Source organism: Ranitomeya variabilis, chromosome 1, assembly GCF_051348905.1.
Source record: "Ranitomeya variabilis isolate aRanVar5 chromosome 1, aRanVar5.hap1, whole genome shotgun sequence".
In the NCBI taxonomy this organism is placed as follows: domain Eukaryota; kingdom Metazoa; phylum Chordata; class Amphibia; order Anura; family Dendrobatidae; genus Ranitomeya; species Ranitomeya variabilis.
This window is the reverse complement of record NC_135232.1, coordinates 482,145,952-482,168,176: the sequence shown is the minus strand read 5'-3', so window position 1 is coordinate 482,168,176 and position 22,225 is coordinate 482,145,952.

The window sequence follows — 22,225 nt, the reverse complement described above, 5'->3', positions numbered from 1 at the left end:
ACTGTTTTGGCACATGGCAGAGCTCGTAAGGGAAGGAGCGCCATTTGGAATGCAGAGTTACACTGTGTTCCAAATTATTATGCAAATAATATTTCCTCCTATTTTCTCTAAATTACCTATCTGAATTGCAGTCATTGTTATTTTCCAGTCAACTACTATTCTAGTAAGTATAATTGCAATGTTTTGGAACATACTGCCTATGAAAACAGTATCTTTTTTGAAAAAATAAACACTCAAAATGCATGTTCCAAATTATTATTCACAGCAGAGTGTTCAACCTTTTTTTTTATTTTGAACAAAAAAATGGTCAATTGTGAAGTTATAAGCATTATCAGCTTATTACAAAATGAAATCAAACAGTTTTCAAGTGAAAACTTTATTCTAGGTGATGTTACATTTGCACATCGGACCCCTTGTTCAAAAGAAGCTTCTGAACTCTCTCGTCCATTGAATTTGTCAGTTTTTGGATGGTTTCTGCTTCAATTGTTTTGCATGTGGACAGAATACCCTCCCAGAGCTGTTGCTTAGAAGTGAACTGCCTCCCGCCATCATAGACACTCCTTTTGATGATGCTCCAGAGGTTCTCAATGGGGTTGAGGTCAGGGGAAGATGGTGGCCACACCATAAGTTTGTCCTCTTTTATGCCCATAGCAGCCAGAGATGCAGATGTGTTTTTTGCAGCATGAGACGGTGCATTATCATGCATGAAAATGATCTTGCTGCGGAAAGCACGGTTCTTCCTCTTGAACCATGGCAGGAAGTGTTGTTTTAGAAACTCCACATAGATTATGGAGTTCATCTTTACCCCTTCAGGAATTGTCACGGGGATACAAGGAGGGCGAGAGCTAATAACCCGGGCCCCTGCAATTTCCCTCAGGCTAGGGAAACCCTGTCTGACCCTCTACCTGAAGTTTACTCTGAAGGTGTGCATGTTCAGGCCTCCACCCTCACCCTGACTCCTGATTCAGCCCTAGACTGAACACCACCGCCCACCACCCAGTGAATGCAATAGACCAATACCCACAGTAATAACAAACAAGGATAAAGGAAAATATACACCACGCCGCATTCAATCAGGAATACACTATAAAGGTGCATGGCAAAATAAATACAAATATAGGAAGGAGTAAATAAGACAATGGAAAATACACCACCAGCAACGATTCTCCAACAACCAGCTCTCCACTCCGGACCGAGATAACTACGGATAAGACAGAAGCTATAACCGGCGACGCCCAAAGATCAGGAGAACCATTTAAAGGAAATGGGCATGGCCCAGCTTCCAATCCGAGGATCAGATAAATTAACCCCGGAGCAGCCAGATGAAAACTAGCCGACGCCAATGAGCAAACAGTGGTCAAACGCGGAATTACCGCTGTCTGTCAGACGACCTGGTCTGGACAGTGTCCGACATGACAGGAATCATAAAGGGGCCGACAATCTCTCTCCCCATGATTCCAGCCCAAAGCATTACTCCACCTCCTCCTTGTTGGCGCCTTATCCGTGTTTTCATGGGGTGCCATCAACCAGCCATCCTCCACTCCATCCATCTGGACCATTGAGCGTTGCACGGCACTCATCGGTGAACAAAACAGTTTGGAAGTCAGTCTTCATGTATCGTGTGGCCCACTGGAGCCGTTTCTGCTTGTGTGCAGTGGATAGAGGTGGTCAACAGGATGGCTTACGCACAGCTGCAAACCTCTGAAGGACCCTGCATCTTGTTGTTCTGGGAACGTTGGAGGCACCAGCAGCTTCAAAAACTTGTCTGCTGCTATGACAAGGCATTTTTGCAGCTGCTCTTTTAACCTTACTCAATTGCCTGTTGGAAAGAGTCCTCAATTTTTCCTTATCGGCACGCACACGCGTGTGCTGGGAATCAGCTACATACTTCTTGATTGTGCGATGATCACGATGAAGTGTCTTGGCAATGTTGATTGTAGTCATGCCTTGACCTAAATACTCCACAATTTGTTGCTTCTCAGCAGCCAACACATCCTTTTTCTTTCCCATTTTGGCAAAAAATATAGGCTGCTTAATAATGTGGAACAGCCTTCTTAAGTAGTCTTGCCTTTATTTGGACACACCTGCCAAACTAATGTGCACAGGTATCTGCAATTGCTTTCAGTGATATAAAGAGCCCTGACACACATCCCCATCAATGAGTTTAAATGACAAACAAAAAAATTCTAACTTTATCACTCCTAAACTCTTTGTGCATAATAAATTGGAACACAGTGTAGATGGATTGGTCTGCAGGCGTCACGTTGCATTTGCAGAGCCCCTGATGTAACTAAACAGTAGAAACCACCCCACAAGTGACCCCATATTGGAAACTATACCCTCCATGGAACTTATCTAGATGTGTTGTGAGAACTTTGAACCCCCAAGTGTTTCACTACAGTTTATAACGCAGAGCCGTGAAAATATAAATCCTTTTTTTCCCACAAAAATTATTTTTTAGCCCCCAGTTTTGTATTTTTCCAAGGGTAACAGGAGAAATTGGACCCCAAAATTTGTTGTCCAATGTGTCCTAAGTATGCTGATACCCATTATGTTGGGGTAAACCCCTGTTTGGGTGCACGGGATAGCTCAGAAGGGAAGGAGCACTGTTTTACTTTTTCAATGCAGAATTGGCTGGAATTGAGATCGGACGCCATGTCGCGTTTGGAGAGCCCCTGATGTGCCTAAACAGTGGAAACCCCCCAATTATAACTGAAATCCTAATCCAAACACACCCCTAACCCTATTCCCATCGGTAACCCTAACCACACCCCTAACGTGACACACCCCTAACCCTAATCCCAACTCTATTCCCAACCGTAAATGTAATCCAAACCCTAACCCTAACTTTAGCCCCAACCCTAACCCTAACTTTAGCCCCAACCCTAACTGTAGCCCTAACCCTAGCCCCAACCCTAACCCTAGCCCTGACCCTAACCCTAGCCCTAACCCTAGCCCTAACCCTAGCCCTAACCCTAACCCTAACCCTAGCCCTAACCCTAGCCCTAACTCTAACCCTAGCCCTAACCCTAGCCCTAACCCTAACCCTAGCCCTAACCCTAATGGGAAAATGGAAATAAATACATTTTTTAAATTTTTTAAATTTTTCCCTAACTAAGAGGGTGATGAAGGGGGGTTTGATTTACTATTTATAGTGGGTTTTCTAGCGGATTTTTATGATTGGCAGCCGTCACATACTAAACGACGCTTTTTATTGCAAAAATATATTTTTTGCGTTACCACATTTTGAGAGCTATAATTTTTCCATATTTTGGTCCACAGAGTCATTTGAGGTCTTGTTTGTTGCGGGACGAGTTGACGTTTTTACTGGTAACATTTTCGGGCACATGACATTTTTTGATCGCTTTTTATTCCAATTTTTGTGAGGCAGAATGACCAAAAAACAGCTATTAATGAATTACTTTTGGGGGGTGGGGGCGTTTATACCATTCCGCGATTGGTAAAGTGGATAAAGCAGTTTTATTCTCCGGGTCAATACGATTACAGCGATGCCTCATTTATATAATTTTTTTATGTTTTGGCATCTTTTATATGATAAAAACTATTTTATAGAAAAAATAATTACTTTTGCATCGCTTTATTCTGAGGACTATAACTTTTTTATTTTTTCGCTGATGATGCTGTATGGCAGCTCATTTTTTGAGAGACAATATGTCGTTTTCAGCGGTACCATGGTTATTTATATCTGTCTTTTTGATCACGTGTTATTCCACTTTTTGTTTGGCAGTATGATAATAAAGCATTGTTTTTTGCTTCATTTTTTTTTTTTACGGTGTTCACTGAAGGGGTTAACTAGTGGGACAGTTTTATAGGTTGGGTCGTTACAGACGCGGTGATACTAAATATGTGTACTTTTATTGTTTTTTTTATTTAGATAAAGAAATGTATTTATGGGAACATTATATATACACATCTGAATATTTTTTTTTACACTAAAACATTGCCCCGGGGGGAGGGGCATCATGTTATAGTGTAGGATCGTTGATCTGACACTTTGCTGTGCACTGTGTCAGATCAGCGATCTGATGTGCACTCCTGGAGGCTTGCCAGCGCTTGCTCTGAGCAGGCGCTGGTAAGCCACCTCACTGCAGGGCCTGGATGAAGCCCCGTGGCCATTTTGGATCCGGGGCCTGCAGGGAGAAGATGGTAGGAGACCCTCGGAGCAACGTAATCACATTAAATTGCTCCGAGGGTCTAAGGGAAGCTCGCAGGGAGCCCCTTCCCTGCGCGATGCTTCCCTATACCGCCAGAACACTGCGATCATGTTTGATCGCAGTGTGCTGGGGGTTAATGTGTCGGGGGTGGTCCGTGACCATTCCTGGCACATAGTGCCAGATGTCAGCTGCGATAGTCAGCTGACACCCGGCCACGATCGGCCGCGCTCCCCCCGTGAACGCGGCTGATCGCGCTGGACGTACTATTCCATCCTTGGGAAGTAGGGCCCAACCTGTCGTGATCTCTGCAGGCAGAGATCATAGCAAGCCTATAGAGGGACAAGCTCTCGGAAGATGGAACTATACTGACCATGAACTAAGCCTGCCGCGCAACTAGAAATAGCCAGGTAGCATTTCCTATTTATCGCTAGATGCCCAGCTCTGGCCTAAGACCTAAATAGCTAGCAGAGGGAAATATAAGACCTGGCTCACCTCTAGAGAAATATTCCAAAGAAGACAGTAGCCCCCCACATATAATGACGGTGAGTTCAGATGAAACAACAAACGCAGCAGGAAAATAGTCTTAGCAAATTTGAGGTCCGCTTACTAGATAGCAGAAGACAGATAGTATACTTTCATGGTCAGCAGAAAAACACTAACAAAACACCATCCAGAGATTACCTTAAACTCTGGCATTAACTCATAACGCCAGAGTAGCAATCCCTGATCAACGAGAGCTTTCCAGACACAGTAACAAAACTTCAGCTGTGAACTGGAACAAATAGGCAAAACAAAACATGGACAAAAGTCCAACTTATCTAGTGGTTGTCTAGAAGCAGGAACAAGCACTGAGAGGCATCAGATAACATTGTTGACCGGCAAGAAACCACCAGAGAAATGAGCTTAAATAGCGACACCCACTACTGATGGAACCAGGTGAAACAGGAAAGAGGATGACAAGTCCAATTCCACAAGCGGCCACCGGGGGAGCCCAGAATCCAAATTCACAACAGTACCCCCCCCTCAAGGAGGGGGCACCGAACCCTCACCAGAACCACCAGGGCGACCAGGATGAGCCCTATGGAAGGCACGAACAAGATCAGAAGCATGAACATCAGATGCATTGACCCAAGAATTATCCTCCTGGCCGTAACCCTTCCAGTTGACCAGATACTGGAGTTTCCGTCTGGAAACACGAGAGTCCAAAATTTTCTCCACAACGTACTCCAACTCACCCTCAACCAACACCGGAGCAGGAGGCTCAACTGAAGGTACAACAGGTACCTCATACCTGCGCAATAACGACCGATGAAAAACGTTATGAATGGAAAAGGACGCAGGGAGGTCCAAACGGAAAGAAACAGGATTAAGAATCTCCAATATTCTATAAGGGCCGATGAACCGAGGTTTAAACTTAGGAGAAGAGACCCTCATAGGGACAAAACGAGAAGACAACCACACTAAATCTCCAACACAAAGCCGAGAACCAACACGACGATGACGGTTGGCAAAACGCTGAGTCTTCTCCTGGGACAACTTCAAATTGTCCATAACCTGCCCCCAGATGTGATGCAATCTCTCCACCACCGCATCCACTCCAGGACAATCCGAGGATTCCACCTGACCGGAGGAAAATCGAGGGTGAAACCCCGAATTACAGAAAAACGGGGACACCAAGGTGGAAGAACTGGCCCGATTATTGAGGGCGAACTCTGCCAATGGCAAAAAAGCAACCCAATCATCCTGGTCAGCAGAGACAAAACACCTCAGATATGTCTCAAGGGTCTGATTAGTCCGCTCGGTCTGGCCATTAGTCTGAGGGTGAAAAGCAGATGAAAAAGACAAATCTATGCCCATCCTAGCACAGAATGCCCGCCAAAATCTAGACACAAATTGGGTACCTCTGTCCGAAACAATATTCTCAGGAATACCGTGCAATCGGACAACATTCTGAAAAAACAGAGGAACCAACTCAGAAGAAGAAGGCAACTTGGGCAGAGGAACCAAATGGACCATTTTAGAGAAACGGTCACAGACCACCCAGATGACAGACATCTTCTGGGAAACAGGCAGATCTGAAATAAAATCCATCGAGATGTGTGTCCAAGGCCTCTTAGGAATAGGCAAGGGCAACAGCAGTCCGCTAGCCCGAGAACTACAAGACTTGGCCCGAGCACAAACGTCACATGACTGCACAAAGACTCGCACATCTCGTGACAGGGAAGGCCACCAGAAGGATCTTGCCACCAAATCCCTGGTACCAAAAATTCCGGGATGACCTGCCAATGCAGAAGAATGTACCTCAGAGATGACTCTGCTGGTCCAATCATCCGGAACAAACAGTCTATCAGGCGGACAACGATCCGGTCTATCCGCCTGAAACTCTTGCAAGGACCGCCGCAGATCAGGAGAAACGGCCGACAAAATTACTCCCTCCCTAAGGATACCTGTGGGTTCAGAATTACCAGGAGAGTCCGGGTCAAAACTCCTAGAAAGGGCATCTGCCTTAACATTCTTAGAACCCGGTAGGTATGACACCACAAAATCAAAGCGAGAAAAAAATAAAGACCAGCGCGCCTGTCTAGGATTCAGGCGTCTGGCAGTCTCAAGATAAATCAAATTTTTGTGGTCAGTCAATACCACCACCTGATGCCTAGCCCCCTCGAGCCAATGGCGCCACTCCTCAAACGCCCACTTCATGGCCAAAAGCTCCCGATTCCCAACATCATAATTCCGCTCTGCGGGCGAAAATTTGCGAGAAAAGAAGGCACAAGGCCTAATGACGGAGCAGTCGGAACCTTTCTGCGACAACACTGCCCCAGCTCCGATCTCCGAAGCGTCAACCTCAACCTGAAAAGGCAGATTCACATCAGGCTGACGCAACACAGGGGCAGAGGCAAAACGGCGCTTAAGCTCCTGAAAGGCCTCTACAGCATGAGGGGACCAATTAGCAACATCAGCGCCTTGTCTGGTCAAATCAGTCAGTGGTTTAACGACATCCGAAAAACCAGCAATAAATCGGCGGTAAAAGTTGGCAAAGCCCAAAAATCTCTGAAGACCCTTAAGAGAGGAGGGCTGAGTCCAGTCACAAATAGCTTGCACCTTGACGGGATCCATCTCAATGGAAGAGGGAGAAAAAATATACCCCAAAAAGGAAATTTTCTGGACCCCAAAAACGCACTTAGACCCCTTCACACATAAAGAATTAGACCGCAGAACCTGAAAAACTCTCCTGACCTGCTGGACATGAGAGTCCCAGTCATCAGAAAAAATCAGAATATCATCCAGATATATTATCACAAATTTATCCAGAAAATCGCGGAAAATATCATGCATAAAAGACTGGAAAACTGAAGGGGCATTAGAAAGACCAAAAGGCATGACCAAATACTCAAAGTGGCCCTCGGGCGTATTAAATGCGGTCTTCCACTCATCCCCCTGCCTGATCCGCACCAAATTATACGCCCCACGAAGATCAATTTTAGAGAACCACTTAGCACCCTCTATACGAGCAAACAAATCAGTAAGCAATGGCAATGGGTATTGATACTTAACAGTGATCTTATTCAGAAGCCGATAATCAATACATGGTCTCAAAGAGCCGTCTTTTTTTGAGACAAAGAAAAACCCAGCTCCCAAGGGAGAAGAAGATGGACGAATATGTCCCTTTTCCAAAGACTCCTTTATATATTCCCGCATAGCAGCATGTTCCGGCACAGACAAATTAAACAAACGACCCTTTGGATATTTACAACCCGGTATCAAATCTATGGCACAATCGCACTCACGGTGCGGAGGTAACGACCCAAGCTTGGGTTCGTCAAAGACGTCTTGATAATCAGAGAGGAACTCAGGGACTTCAGAGGGAATGGACGACGAAATAGAAACCAAAGGTACGTCCCCATGAATACCCTTACATCCCCAGCTCAACACAGACATTGCTCTCCAGTCCAAGACTGGGTTGTGAGACTGCAACCATGGCAATCCCAGTACCAAATCGTCATGTAAATTATACAGCACCAGGAAACGAATAATCTCCTGGTGATCCGGATTGATACGCATGGTTACTTGTGTCCAGTATTGTGGTTTATTATTAGCCAATGGGGTGGAGTCAATCCCCTTCAGAGGAATAAGAGTCTCCAAAGGCTCTAAATCAAAACCACAACGATTGGCAAAGGACCAATCCATAAGACTCAGAGCGGCGCCAGAGTCAACATAGGCGTCCGTGGCAATGGATGACAAAGAGCAAATCAGGGTTACAGACAAAATAAACTTAGACTGAATGGTGCCAATGGAAACAGACTTATCAAGCTTCTTTGTACGCCTAGAGCATGCTGATATAACATGAGTAGAATCCCCACAATAGAAACACAATCCATTCTTCCGTCTAAAATTCTGTCGCTCGCTCCTGGACAGAATTCTATCACACTGCATACTTTCTGGCGTCTTTTCCATAGACACCGCCAGATGGTGCACCGGTTTGCGCTCCCGCAGACGCCTATCAATCTGAATAGCCATTGTCATGGACTCATTCAGACCTGCAGGCAAAGGGAACCCCACCATAACATCCTTAACGGCATCAGAGAGACCTTCTCTGAAAGTTGCCGCCAAGGCGCACTCATTCCACTGAGTAAGCACAGACCATTTACGGAATTTTTGGCAGAAAACTTCAGCTTCGTCTTGCCCCTGAGATAGTGCCATCAAAGTTTTTTCTGCCTGAAGTTCCAAATGAGGTTCCTCATAAAGCAAGCCCAAGGCCAGAAAAAACGCATCCACATCGCGTAACGCAGGATCCCCTGCTGGCAATGAGAAGGCCCAATCTTGAGGGTCACCCCTGAGCAAGGAAATCACAATCCTAACCTGCTGAGCAGGGTCTCCAGCTGAACGAGACTTCAGGGACAAATAAAGCTTACAATTATTTCGGAAATTCTGGAAGCTAGCTCTATTCCCTGTGAAGAACTCCGGCAAAGGAATTCTCGGCTCAGATACCGGAGCATGTACCACAAAATCTTGTAAATTTTGTACTTTCGTGATGAGATTATTCAAACCCGCAGTTACACTCTGGAGATCCATTATTGTCAGGTGCACACAGAGCATACAGAGATTAGGAGGAGAGAGAGAAAAAAGACTGCAGCAAGGCAGACTGGAGGAAAAAAAAAAAAAAAAAAAATTCCAGCAGACTTCTTATAACTCTCCTTTCTCAACCTGGGTCTTTAACACTTTATAGGCCGGTCAAACTGTCGTGATCTCTGCAGGCAGAGATCATAGCAAGCCTATAGAGGGACAAGCTCTCGGAAGATGGAACTATACTGACCATGAACTAAGCCTGCCGCGCAACTAGAAATAGCCAGGTAGCATTTCCTATTTATCGCTAGATGCCCAGCTCTGGCCTAAGACCTAAATAGCTAGCAGAGGGAAATATAAGACCTGGCTCACCTCTAGAGAAATATTCCAAAGAAGACAGTAGCCCCCCACATATAATGACGGTGAGTTCAGATGAAACAACAAACGCAGCAGGAAAATAGTCTTAGCAAATTTGAGGTCCGCTTACTAGATAGCAGAAGACAGATAGTATACTTTCATGGTCAGCAGAAAAACACTAACAAAACACCATCCAGAGATTACCTTAAACTCTGGCATTAACTCATAACGCCAGAGTAGCAATCCCTGATCAACGAGAGCTTTCCAGACACAGTAACAAAACTTCAGCTGTGAACTGGAACAAATAGGCAAAACAAAACATGGACAAAAGTCCAACTTATCTAGTGGTTGTCTAGAAGCAGGAACAAGCACTGAGAGGCATCAGATAACATTGTTGACCGGCAAGAAACCACCAGAGAAATGAGCTTAAATAGCGACACCCACTACTGATGGAACCAGGTGAAACAGGAAAGAGGATGACAAGTCCAATTCCACAAGCGGCCACCGGGGGAGCCCAGAATCCAAATTCACAACACCAACCCATATGGACAGAATAGTACATCCAATGGTAGAAAGGGGTTAAGGTCGGCTTGCAGGCAGTCAAGGCATCTGTGGACGTCCTGGTAAAGTGTGTTCACCTGAGTGAACTCAATATCCAGCCTTTCTACAACTGCCTTCATCCCAACCTGGAAGACCGAGCTTAAGTGAATAAACTCAGGCATGACTTACCTCTCCCAGGCCCTCTGCCGTTGGCGAGCAGACCCAAGTAAAGTAGTGGCAGAGGGCTGGGAGAGGGGAAAACCAGATGGACCAGCTTCCTGTTCCCCAGCCTGTGAAGCTTGCCTGATTGCTCCATCATTGGTGGATGATTGGGACTGGGTCTGTTCATTGACTGGTCAATGAGGGGCCACTCCAATAGAGGACAATCCAGGTTCTGTGGTGCTGCACCAGGTTCTGTGTGGAAAAACACTAGTAAAAAAATGAAAAGTTTAAATAATAGTAAGACAACACAAAAGATACTCATGTTCACTGAGCTTGCGCAGGCCTCAGAAAAAAATGCCGATAACGGTACTGTATATTCTTTCACTTTTTGAGCAGCACCATTTAAACCCGAATCTCTTCTCTCATGTCCTTATTGAAGCGATCCTTCGTCGAACACCAACAAACTTTTACTCTCTTCACTGTGAAGGGGAAGAAAAAAAAAATAATTGTGAAAAGACACCCACATGTACAACAAAACCGTCACGTTAGACCACATTGCAATACTTACGAAAATCCTTTCTGACTTGTGGCCTTGCATGGTCCCAATCATCCAACAGCGATCTGGCCACTTCTTCTCAGAGTCGTCAGATCAAGGTTGAGTCATAATGATTCCGATTATGGGGGTCCCACAGCGCTGCTCGCTCTTGCACAGCTTGAATAAGGACATCATTATCGAAAACCAGTTGTCCTTCCTCACTTTGTGGAACCTATAGATGAAATACAAAACAAAATTTGTAAGTAAAACTGAAAACAAATTCAATTACAATTCTGATAAGGCTACTTACACCCCATCTTTCCTACTCAGCAACGGCAGCACCAGGAAGACGGCAGCAGCACCAGGACCGGAGTAGCAAACAGTCTAATTGAACAGAAAAAAATTAGTTAGTACAGAGTACAGACTGCAAAGACAAACAGACATTTTCAAAGCTTCTATACTTACATCCAGCAGCACCAGGAAGACGGCAGCACCAGGAAGATGGCAGCACCAGGAAGACAGCAGCACCAGGAAGATGGCAGCACCAGGTAGATGGCAGCACCAGGAAGGCGGCAGCACCAGGAAGACAGCAGCAACAAGAAGGCAGAAGCAACAGGATGGCGGCAGCACCAGGAAGGCGGCAACAATAGGAAGGTGGCAGCACCAGGACAGCGGCAGCACTAGGACTGAAGCAACAGGATGGCAGCAACTGGACAGGAGAAGCAAACAGTCTACAGAGAACAGAAAAAAATTAGTACAGAATGCAGACTGCAAAGACAGACATTTTCAAAGCTTCTATACTTACAACCAGAGTCTTGTCCTGAGTCTTGTGCTTCTATCCAGAGTCTTGAGAGTAATGGACTACCTGTCTCCAGACCCCCTTTTACACATCAGTGATTTTGTAGGTGTTGACATCATTTCCTGGACATGATTAGTGTGAAGTACGCATTGCACATCGAAAGCATGCGTACGCATGTTCCTTGCGTACCAATGAGTTCCCATAGACAGTAATGCATTTTTTAATGCAGTCATCCACAATGGTCTGCAGGCATATGATTGCGCAATATTTGATGCCTCAAAAAATGCAATGTGTTGTGTTCACCGGACACCGCCGCACACCGTGAAATGATGCATGTGCGAATGCATGCAAACGCATGTCACTGCGTACACCATGTTAAATATATGTACGCATCTCGCATGCGGATGTATGCGGATTATACGCAGTGCACACAAACGCTAATGTGAACCTGGCCTAAGTCTTCACAAGGTTGGCACACACTGTTGGTGGTATGTGGGCCCATTCCTCCATACAGATCTCCTCTAGAGCAGTGATGTTTTGGGCCTGTCGCTGGGCAGCACGGACTTTCAACTCCCTCCAAAGGTTTTCTATGGGGTTGAGATCTGGAGACTGGCTACTCCACTTCAGGACCTTCATATGCTTCTTACGAAGCCATTCCTTCATTGCCCTGGCAGTGTGCTTGGGATCATTATCATGCTGAAAGACCCATCCACGTTTCATCTTCAATGCCCTTTGGTGATGGAAGGAGGTTTGAACTCAAAATCTCACGATACATGGCCCCATTCATTCTTTCATGTACATGGATCAGTCATCCTGGTCCCTTTGCAGAGAAACAGCCCCAAAGCATGCTTCACAGTAGGTAAGTGTTCTTTGGATGCAACTCAGCATTCTGTCTCCTCCAAACAAAACGAGTTTTGTTTCTACCAAACACTTCTCCTTTGGTTTCATCAGACCAAATGACATTCTCCCAATACTTTCTGGATAATCCAAATGCGCTCTAGCAAACTTCAGACGGACCCGGACATGTACTGGCTTAAGCAGGAAGACACATCTGGCACTGCAGGATCTGAGTCCCTGGCGGCATAATGTGTTACTGATGGTAGCTTTGTTACAGTGGTCCCAGCTCTATGCAGGTCATTCACTAGGTCACCCTGTGTGGTTCTGGGATTTTTGCTCACCGTTCTTGCAATCATTTTGACCCCACGGGGTGCGATCTTGCGTGGAGCCCCAGATCGAGGGAGATTATCAGTGGTCTTGTATTTCTTCCATTTTCTTATTATTGCTCCATCACACCAAGCTGCTTGCCTATTGCAGATTCAGTCTTCCTAGACTGGTGCAGGGCTGTAATTTTATTTCTGGTGTCCTTTGACAGCTCTTTGGTCTTCACCACAGTGGAGTTTTCAGTGTGGCTGTTTGAGGTTGTGGACAGGTGTATTTTATACTGATAACAAATTCAAACAGGTGCCATTACTACAGGTAATGAGTGGAGGACAGAGGAGCCTCTTAAAGAAGAAGTTACAGGTCGGTGAGAGCCAGCAATCTTGCCATGTTTTTAGGTGACCAAATACTTAGTTTGCACCATAATTTGCAAACTAAATCTTGCCAAATCAGACAAGGTGATTTTCTGGATTTGTTTCCTCATTTCTCATAGCTGTTGTCTACCTATGATATCAATTACAGGCCTCTCTCATCTTTTACAGTGGGAGAACATGCATAATTGGTGGCTGACTAAATACTTATTTCCCCACTGTAACTCCAGAAAACTTTAACAGATCCCACTAATTCTGAGAATGTTTTCTCATGACATATTGTACTTCATAATAGTGGTAAAATTTGTTTGACATGACTTACATTTATTTGTGAAAATATCAGCAATTTGGCAAAAATGTAGAAAATATAGCAATTTTCAAACTTTACATTTTTCTGACCTTAAATCAGAGTTATGTCACACAAAACAGTTAATAAATAACATTTCCCACATGACTACTTTACATCGGTACAATTTTTTTAATGTATTTATTTTTTGTTAGGAAGTTATAAAAGTTAATAATTGACAAGCGATTTCTAATTTTTCCATCAACGTTTAAAAAACTTTATTAAGGGTAAACGTCACATTTGAAGTGACTTTAAGGAGCCTATATGAAAGAAAATACCCAAAGGTGACACCTCTCTAAAAACTGCACCTCTCAAGGTGTTCAAAACTACATTCAACAAGTTTATTAACCCTTCAGGTGCTTCACAGGAATTAATGGAATGAGGAAGGAAAAAATGAACATTTAACTTTTTTTCACAAAAATGTTAACTTAGACCCAATTTTTTATTTTTACAAAGTGTGGTATAGTGACCCCTGTGGCAGATAGGGGGCGCTGCGTGTGCTCCTTGAGATATGCATTGAGGCATGTATATGGTGTGCAAGGACCTGTGGTGATGTCACGCTCACCTGACTAGCCATGTGACAGGTACCTGGGTGTGGTTACACCTATGTAAAGGAGGTGTGTGGAGCACATGGTGGAGTGTGAGTGTTAGTGGGTAAGTGTCCGTCAGGGTGGACACACTTCCGTGTGTCCTGGCAGGACACTGCAAAGTGGCCTGTGTGCTGGACGGTCCCAGGTGGGGACAGATGTCCTGGAAGCACACAGTGACCATTCCAGGCTGGAGAGCCTGCGTGCTGGACATAGCACGGATGGTTGGTGTTGGAGGCTCCGGCGAGTGGAGTTGTCCTGGAAGCACCTGGAGACCGTAGACCTGGGAGGTCTGTGTTGAGGACCTGGGACTGACCTGAAGTCAGTGTGAGTGAGAAACGTCTGATGGATACCTCTGTGGAGAAGAGGGATCTGGGAAACCTGTGTGGCACCAACAGGTAATGGGAAGGAACCGTGTGACACTGACCGGGGTCAGAGTGAGAGACGTTGTGTATGGGCACCTCGGAGGCCAAGGAGTGTCCAGGAACCCGTGAAGGTTGCCAACGGGTAACGGTCTGAAAACCGTGTATAATGCTGACCGGGGTAAGAGACGAACTGTGGTAAAGATGAATATATGCAGACTGTGTACAAACTGTTACCAGGTTCCTGTGGATGTGGTTTACATTGTGTGAAATAAACCGAAAAGACTGTTTTTGATAGAAAACCGTGCCCGAGTGCTTTAATCCCATGCCAAGCGAGTGTCCCCCCAAGACACGTAGTAGGCGCTAGGCTACAAAAGGTAACAGGAAAAAATGAATCCCAAAATTGTTGTACAATTTCTCCTGTGTACGCCTATACCCCACATGTGGGGGAAAAACAGCGCTTGGGTGCACGGCAGGGCTCAAAAGGGAAGAATTTTGCTCTAATAATTAGCAGACGCCATGTCATGTTTGGAGAGCCCCTGATGTGCCTAAACAGTGGGAACCACTCACAATTTACACCATTTTGGAAGCTAGATCCCTCAGGGAACTTATCTAGATGTGTGCTGAGCACCTTTAACTCCCAGGTGCTTCATAGAAGTTTATTATGTTGAGTCATGAAAATAAAAAATTGCATTTTCCCACAAAAATGTTCTTTTAGCCAGAATTTTATTTATTTTCACAAGGGTAACAGGAGAAAATGCAGCATTAAATTTGTTATGCAATTTCTTCTGAGTACACTGATTCCCAAAATGTGGAGGAAAACTACTGGTTGTGCGCACAGCAGGACTCGGAATGGAAGGAGCACCACTTGACTTTTTGAATACAAAATTTGCTGCAATCATTAGCGTACACCATGTCGAGTTTGGAGAGCTCCTGATGTGCCTAAAGAGTAGAAACCCCCCACAAATGACTCCATTTTAGAATCTAGAACCTTCAAGGAGCTTATCTAGATGTGTGGTGTGCACATTGAACCCCAAGGTGCCTCATAGTAGTATATAACATTGAGGGGTGAAAATAAAAAAAAATCTAATTTTCCCACAAAAATGTTTTTTAGCCACAATTTTTTTTATTTTCAAAAGGGTAACAGGAAAAAATTGACCCTGTGGGCGACTGCACCACTGTGTGCACTGCGGGTGCCAGGAGTTCACTCTTCTGGGCTGTGTTGCTCTCACACAGATCTGATCTTTTGCAGAGCCGCCTGCTTTGCTTGCTGCAAACTCCACTCTGATACTGACACCCGCAGCGTACACAGCTGTGCAATCGCCCACGGCAACCGGTCAAAGGTGGACCAGCGTATTTAGGGACTGTATCTGGAGGATATGGTTCCTGGCTGCGATCCAGAGGATATCATTTACTATGTAGAGCTGTGAGTTGGACATTAATGCTGTGTTTTTGCATGCCAGGACCCAGAGTCACTGCAGCAGGAGCTGTGCAAAATGCCTGGTGTGGATTGGTGAGCAGTCCCAGGAGGTCCACTGACAACCGTAGAAGGCGAAGCAGCCATGTGTGAAGTTTGCAGGGATGCTCTCGAGGAGTTCTATCACTCCGGGATCTGTGGACATCCGCAGGAGTCACAAAAAGGGGCGGTATCCCAAAAGGGGGTAGTTGCCCCAAAGAGGGCGGAGTCCCAAAAGGGGTGGTATACCAAAAGAGGTTGTTGCCAAAAAGGGGGTGGTGTCCCAAAAGGGGGCGTATCCTAAAAGGGGTAGTTGCCAAAAAAAGGCTGAGTCCCAAAAGGGAGTGGTATCCCAAAAGGGGGCAGTTGCCTGAAAGGGGGTGGAGTCCCCAAAGGGGGTAGGTAGTGATGAGCGAGCACTAAAATGCTTGGATGCTCATTGCTCGGGTCGAACTATTTGTGTTAGAATCTGTTTAGTGTGTTACTATCTGCCATTTTTCTGTGGAATTCTGGCTGCTGGTCTTTTTCCTCTGGTGCTGGGTTTGTCTTTGGTCAGTGTGGAGGAACGGGGTCAGTGGGTGCTCTCGTCCGCTGGCTTGGCTGTCTTTAGCAAGACTGCATGGACCAGGGCTCATACCGCTGAACGCCTGCTCTATCTCCCGGTGGGCAATACACTACACAGACAACACAGGGTTAAGGTAAAACAGTGTGGCAGTACTTTATTGAACCACAACACACAATAGCAAACAGAAAAATCTCAGCAATTACCCCAACATAGTGCACATGACAGGGTCTTACTCTTCCGTTGTCTCGCTGGGATAATGGTAGATGTTATATCAGAGCTCCCAGGGTCGCTATTCCACCTGTGATATACACACAGAGAAGATATATTGACAAGCATAGGAAGATGACAGAACAGTCCATAGAGTCCGTACAAGGTCAAAAGCCAGTTGACATGATATTAGTGCTCCCAGGGTCACTATTCCACCTGTGATACACAGACAGAGAAGAGGTAACGACAAGCATATGGAGATGACCAAGAACTGTCCATAGCGTGCATACAAGGTCCAAAGCCAGTTGACACGATAGTCACCACCTGGCTTATCTGACCATCTCCATGGAACCAGGCGACCAGCGGGTCCCAAACCTGGCTTTCTCCAAACATATCCATGGTTCAGAGATGGTCACTGGATCAGATCTGTGTCCTTCCAACCGGAGCCGAAAACCCCTAGGTTGTTTCCTGTAGAATCATAGATCAGTGTCTCTCGTGATGGTGCCATGATGAATTGGCTGCTGTCCTTTCTCTTGTCTGTTGGGTGGTTTGCCGAATGTCCGGCTGGTAGCTCTGTGTTACTTCAGTCCCCCAGGATGTGATCTCTGAGTCTTTTTATACCCAAAGCATGTAAGCTATTTTTAGAATTACCCAGGGTCCTTCAGTCCAATATCAAGATAAGGTAAACAATGGTGATGGGATCAAAGTAGCACTATTAGCATATCAGCACACATCAATAAATAAAGCTTAACACACCCTATGTACAGTCACTATTACAGACTTACACAGTATGTTAGATAGTATATCAGTTGGCAAGTCTGTCTTCTTGACCCACCAGACATAAACACTTAAATTCACAAGCCAATATACAGATAAAAAGCTAGTTCTTTTGGTTTTGCAAAAATGTGGTTGTCTGGGAAATTAAGATACAATCTGGTTTCTTCACAGTCAGGTGTTTGTTTCACTCTTTATTAACCAGCACCTGCCTCCCAGTCCTTGCTGGACAACAGTGTTAATCTGCTTGAGCTCTAGCTTGGTGCTTTGCTTAGTCTTCTGTGTGTGTTATTTGTGCAGTACTGGTACCTCTGGTTTTGCTAGCCTTAGTTTCTGTTTTCTATTGGTTTCTGCAGCCTTCTCTGTGTTTTCCACTAGGAGGTGACCCGTTTTTGTACACAGTCCTTAGTTCTTTTAGGGTACCCCTTCCCCTTATCTATAGGTCTTCATTTGAGATTAACCTAGGATTATCGGTGGGTCTATTCCCAAGGAATGGGTCGCCCACTCCATCGTAGGGTTTCAGCCTAGTCATAGTGCAGGGTTAGTTTTCCCCCTTCTACCTCAGTACTGTGTTGCAGATCCGTAACAATTTGTAACACTTGGGTACTCGGACAGAACAACGAGCCCATACTGTTATTGCCTATGTAATGAGTGGCTGGGCTGCCAAAAATTAGGACGCACCTCAATGCCCCTTTCACAAGATGTACAGGACAGCCTCCTGATAAAATGTTGCATGGAATGTAAGGCCTGGCCTGCCCCAAAGTTACATGCACTCCAATACCGTTTCAGCAGATGTACTTGAGGGCCTCATGTCAAAATTGCTCCCATTAGAAGAAAGTGTGTCTCCCATACTGTTTGCTTATGCACTGAATGCAAGGCCTGCCCTGCACCAATGTTACATGCACCCCAAAAACTGTTAGAGCAGATGTACTTGAGGGCCCCAGGACAAAATTGTTCCCATTAGAAGAAAGTGTGTCTCCTATACTATTTGCTTATGCATCGAATGCAAGGCCTGGCCTGCACCAATGTTACATGCATCCCAATAACTGCTTCAGCAGACGTAGTGAGGGCCTCAGGACAAAATTGTTCCCATTACAAGAAAGTGTGTCTCCCATAATGTTTGCTTATGCACTGAATGCAAGGCCTGCCCTGCATCAATGTTACATGCACTACAATAATCATTTGAAACCATGTACTGGATGGCCACATGAAACAAAAGTTCCATTATTATTATTTTTTATTACCATAAATTTTGCTTATGAAGTGAATGCAAGGCCTGGACGTAATTTGCATGCACCACAATCCCCCTTGGAAGAAACGTAGAGGAGGGTCTTATAAAAACTTTTTCACATTACAAAGGAGCGCTTCACCTATACTTGGAATCCCTATACACTAAGTGCATGGGCTGACAAACATTTCCCCATGGGGTAAATTTAAAAAAAAAAAATTGTTTACGGCCATCATACACCCTTGCAAAAATCGACCATGCCTGGCTGTAGGTTCAGCGGTGTCAGCTAGGGTTGAGCGACTTTGACTTTTTTAGGATCGAGTCGGGTTTTGCGAAACCCGACTTTGTCAAAAGTCGAGTCGAGTGAAATCGTCCAATTATCGCCAAAAGTCGGGGATCGACCGAAACACGAAACCCAATGCAAGTCAATGGGGAAGCATAGTCGGCAGTGAGTGGAGGCCAGGAAAACACCTACAGTGCCCATTTTAATGGCAAAAACATCCATTCTTGTTACTGAAGCTTGTCAATCTTAATTTACTTTATAGTAATAGTTAGGCATTGAAAATTGGGGGTCATTTGGCTAAAGTTGTGGGGGGTAGGGCTGGTTCAATTTTTTAGTGGGCCCAGGAAACGTGGACTACGTCACGGCGGTGGAGCAGTGAGAGGTAAGTATTTCAACTTTGCAAGTGCTGTGATCCTGAGCAAGCAGGGGGGGCCCAGTAGTTCGCATTGGCACTGACACAGGGCCCCTCAAAGTACGGCAGTGTGTTTGCACGGCGGGGGCACCTCCCACCGGCAGCGACACTTTTGCGTACTCTGAGGGGCCCTGTGCCAGTGACGTCACCAACGAGTATGCCCCCCCCACCTGATGAAGGAACCTGCACTTTCACCTGCACCTTCCTGTTTGTCCCTGTGTAAGGTGGTATAGTATGCGGGAAGGGGAACCTGACTTTCAGCAGGGTCAGATTGTGGCTGTGTAGCGTGCAAGGGGAATGTAGTGGTCTGTGTCAATGTACCACAAGACTCATCTAGCACTGGCTGGGCAATGGGCAGGATGAGGAGGAAACACAGATATAGGCCCAAATAATAAAGTGGGCTAAATGCAGTTCAAAATTGGTAACAGGACTAACCAGGCGGCATTGCTTTGTTCAGTGGAGTAGAAAACCCAGGAGCGGCAGACACCATTTTAACCCCTTTCTGCCATTGGACGCACTATTCCGTCCATGTGGGGTGGGCCCTAATTCCCAAGGACGGAATAGTATGTCCAGCACTATTAACCCCCGGCACATCACGATCAAACATGATCGCGGTGTGCGGGCGGTATAGGGAAGCATCGCGCAGGAAGGGGGCTCCCTGCATGCTTCCCTGAGACCCCCGGAGCTACGCGATGTGATCACGTTGCTGCGAGGGTCTCTTACCTCCTATCCCTGCAGGCCCTGGATCCAAAATGGCCGCGGGGCTGCATCCGGGTCCTGCAGGGATTACTTCCGGGTGCCATGCAGGTGCTGGTAAGCCTGCACGGCTGTATGTCAGATCGGTGATCTGACAGAGTGCTGTGCAAACTGTCAGATCACCGATCTGTGATGTCCCCCCCTGGGACAAAGTAAAAAAGTTAAAAAAAAAATTCCCACATGTGTAAAAAAAAATAAAAAAAAAATTCCTAAATAAATTAAAAAAAAAATATTATTCCCATAAATACATTTCTTTATCTAAATAAAATAAAATCAAACAATAAAAGTACACATATTTGGCCTATCGACAAATACGAAAAAGAGGCATTTAAACAATTGCGGAATAAGGAGACATATACTCTGCTATCACTTAACCCCCTACCGAAATTTGAGAGGGAACTCATGGATATGTTGGAGGAGTCTTTATACCAGGGTACCATCAGTAAAAAAACATTCGATGGCCTAGTGGTGGAATGCCCTATTATGCCCACGTTTTACCTTCTCCCCAAGGTCCACAAAGACCCAGTTAACCCCCCGGGGCGTCCGATTGTCTCTGGCATGGGAGGGCTCTGTGATCCAGTATGTAAATACATTGACTACTATCTTAGGTCGCAAGTAGAAACTTTACCCTCCTATGTCAGAGACACTACGGACGTCCTGAGGAGATTGGATGGCCTCTCTCTAGAACCAGACATGTTGTTAGTGACGGCAGATATTGAAACTCTCTACACCTCCATACACCATGATGATGGGATGGAGGCAGCAACTTTTTTTCTTGAGTCAAGTAGTATTGACTCGGATGTGGTGAGCCTGGTGTTGAGGCTCTTGCAGTTCATCCTGACACATTATTGTTTTACGTTTAAGGACCGATACTACCTCCAGAGTCGCGGGACCGCGATGGGGGCGGCGTGTGCACCCTCTTATGCTAATTTGTTTTTGGGATATTGGGAGAGAGCCATATTTGGGGACGCACACTCCGCCCCCCAAGTACTGGGGTGGTATCGGTATATTGATGATATTTTGTTTATTTGGCAAGGGTCCGTGGAACACCTTCATCAGTTTATGCAGGTTTTGAACTGTAACAGCCTCAACATCAGGCTTACGTACAACTTCAGTAGAGAGAGTATTGCCTTCCTTGACATCATGCTATATGTTCAGAGAGATGGCTCCATTGGTACGGATGTTTTCAGGAAGGCAACCTCAGTGAATGCACTCCTTCATGCCTCCTCGTCCCATACTGGCTCCACAATTGGGGCTATTCCCATTGGGCAGTTTTTAAGGATGAGGAGGATATGTTCCACTGAGGAGGCTTTTTTGAAACAGTCTGTGGACCTTGGGGAGAGATTTAGGTCACGTGGATATAGTAATAGGAGCATAAAAAGAGGATATGTTCGAGCCAAAAATCAAAAGAGATGTGACCTATTATCACATGTACCCAAAACGAAAAAGAAAGATGAAAAAATTAGGTACATATCCACATTTAACCACCAGTGGGGAAAAATGAGGGACATCCTGAGAAGACATTGGCCCATATTAAGAACAGAACCAGTTTTGGCCAAATATCTCTCGGAAGAACCCCTCATGACAGCAAGGAGGGCGAAAAATCTGAGAGATATTTTGGTCAAAAGCCACTACGTAACTAAGACTCCTCCTATTTTTGGTGCTGGCAAAAGAAAATGGGGCTTCTTCCCATGTGGGGACTGCCTGGCGTGTCGCAATCATGTGAGGACACAGTCATTTGCCTCTGTGGATGGGAGACAGTTTAAAATCACAGATTACATCTCATGTAGTACCACCTTTGTGGTCTACATGGCAAAGTGTACGTGTAATTTATCCTATGTTGGACTGACCTCACGTGAACTGAGGGTCAGAACACGGGAGCACGTCAGGGACATCATGTCTGCTAAAGAGGCAAAGGATGATGTACCTCTCAAGTCTATACCTAGACACTTCAGGCAGTATCATAGGTGCAATCCGAAAGAATTAAGTGTCTTTGGGATTGATCATGTTAGGGGGGGAATAAGAGGTGGGGATTTAAAGAAAAAACTCACACAACTTGAATGTCGATGGATAAATATATTAGGTACT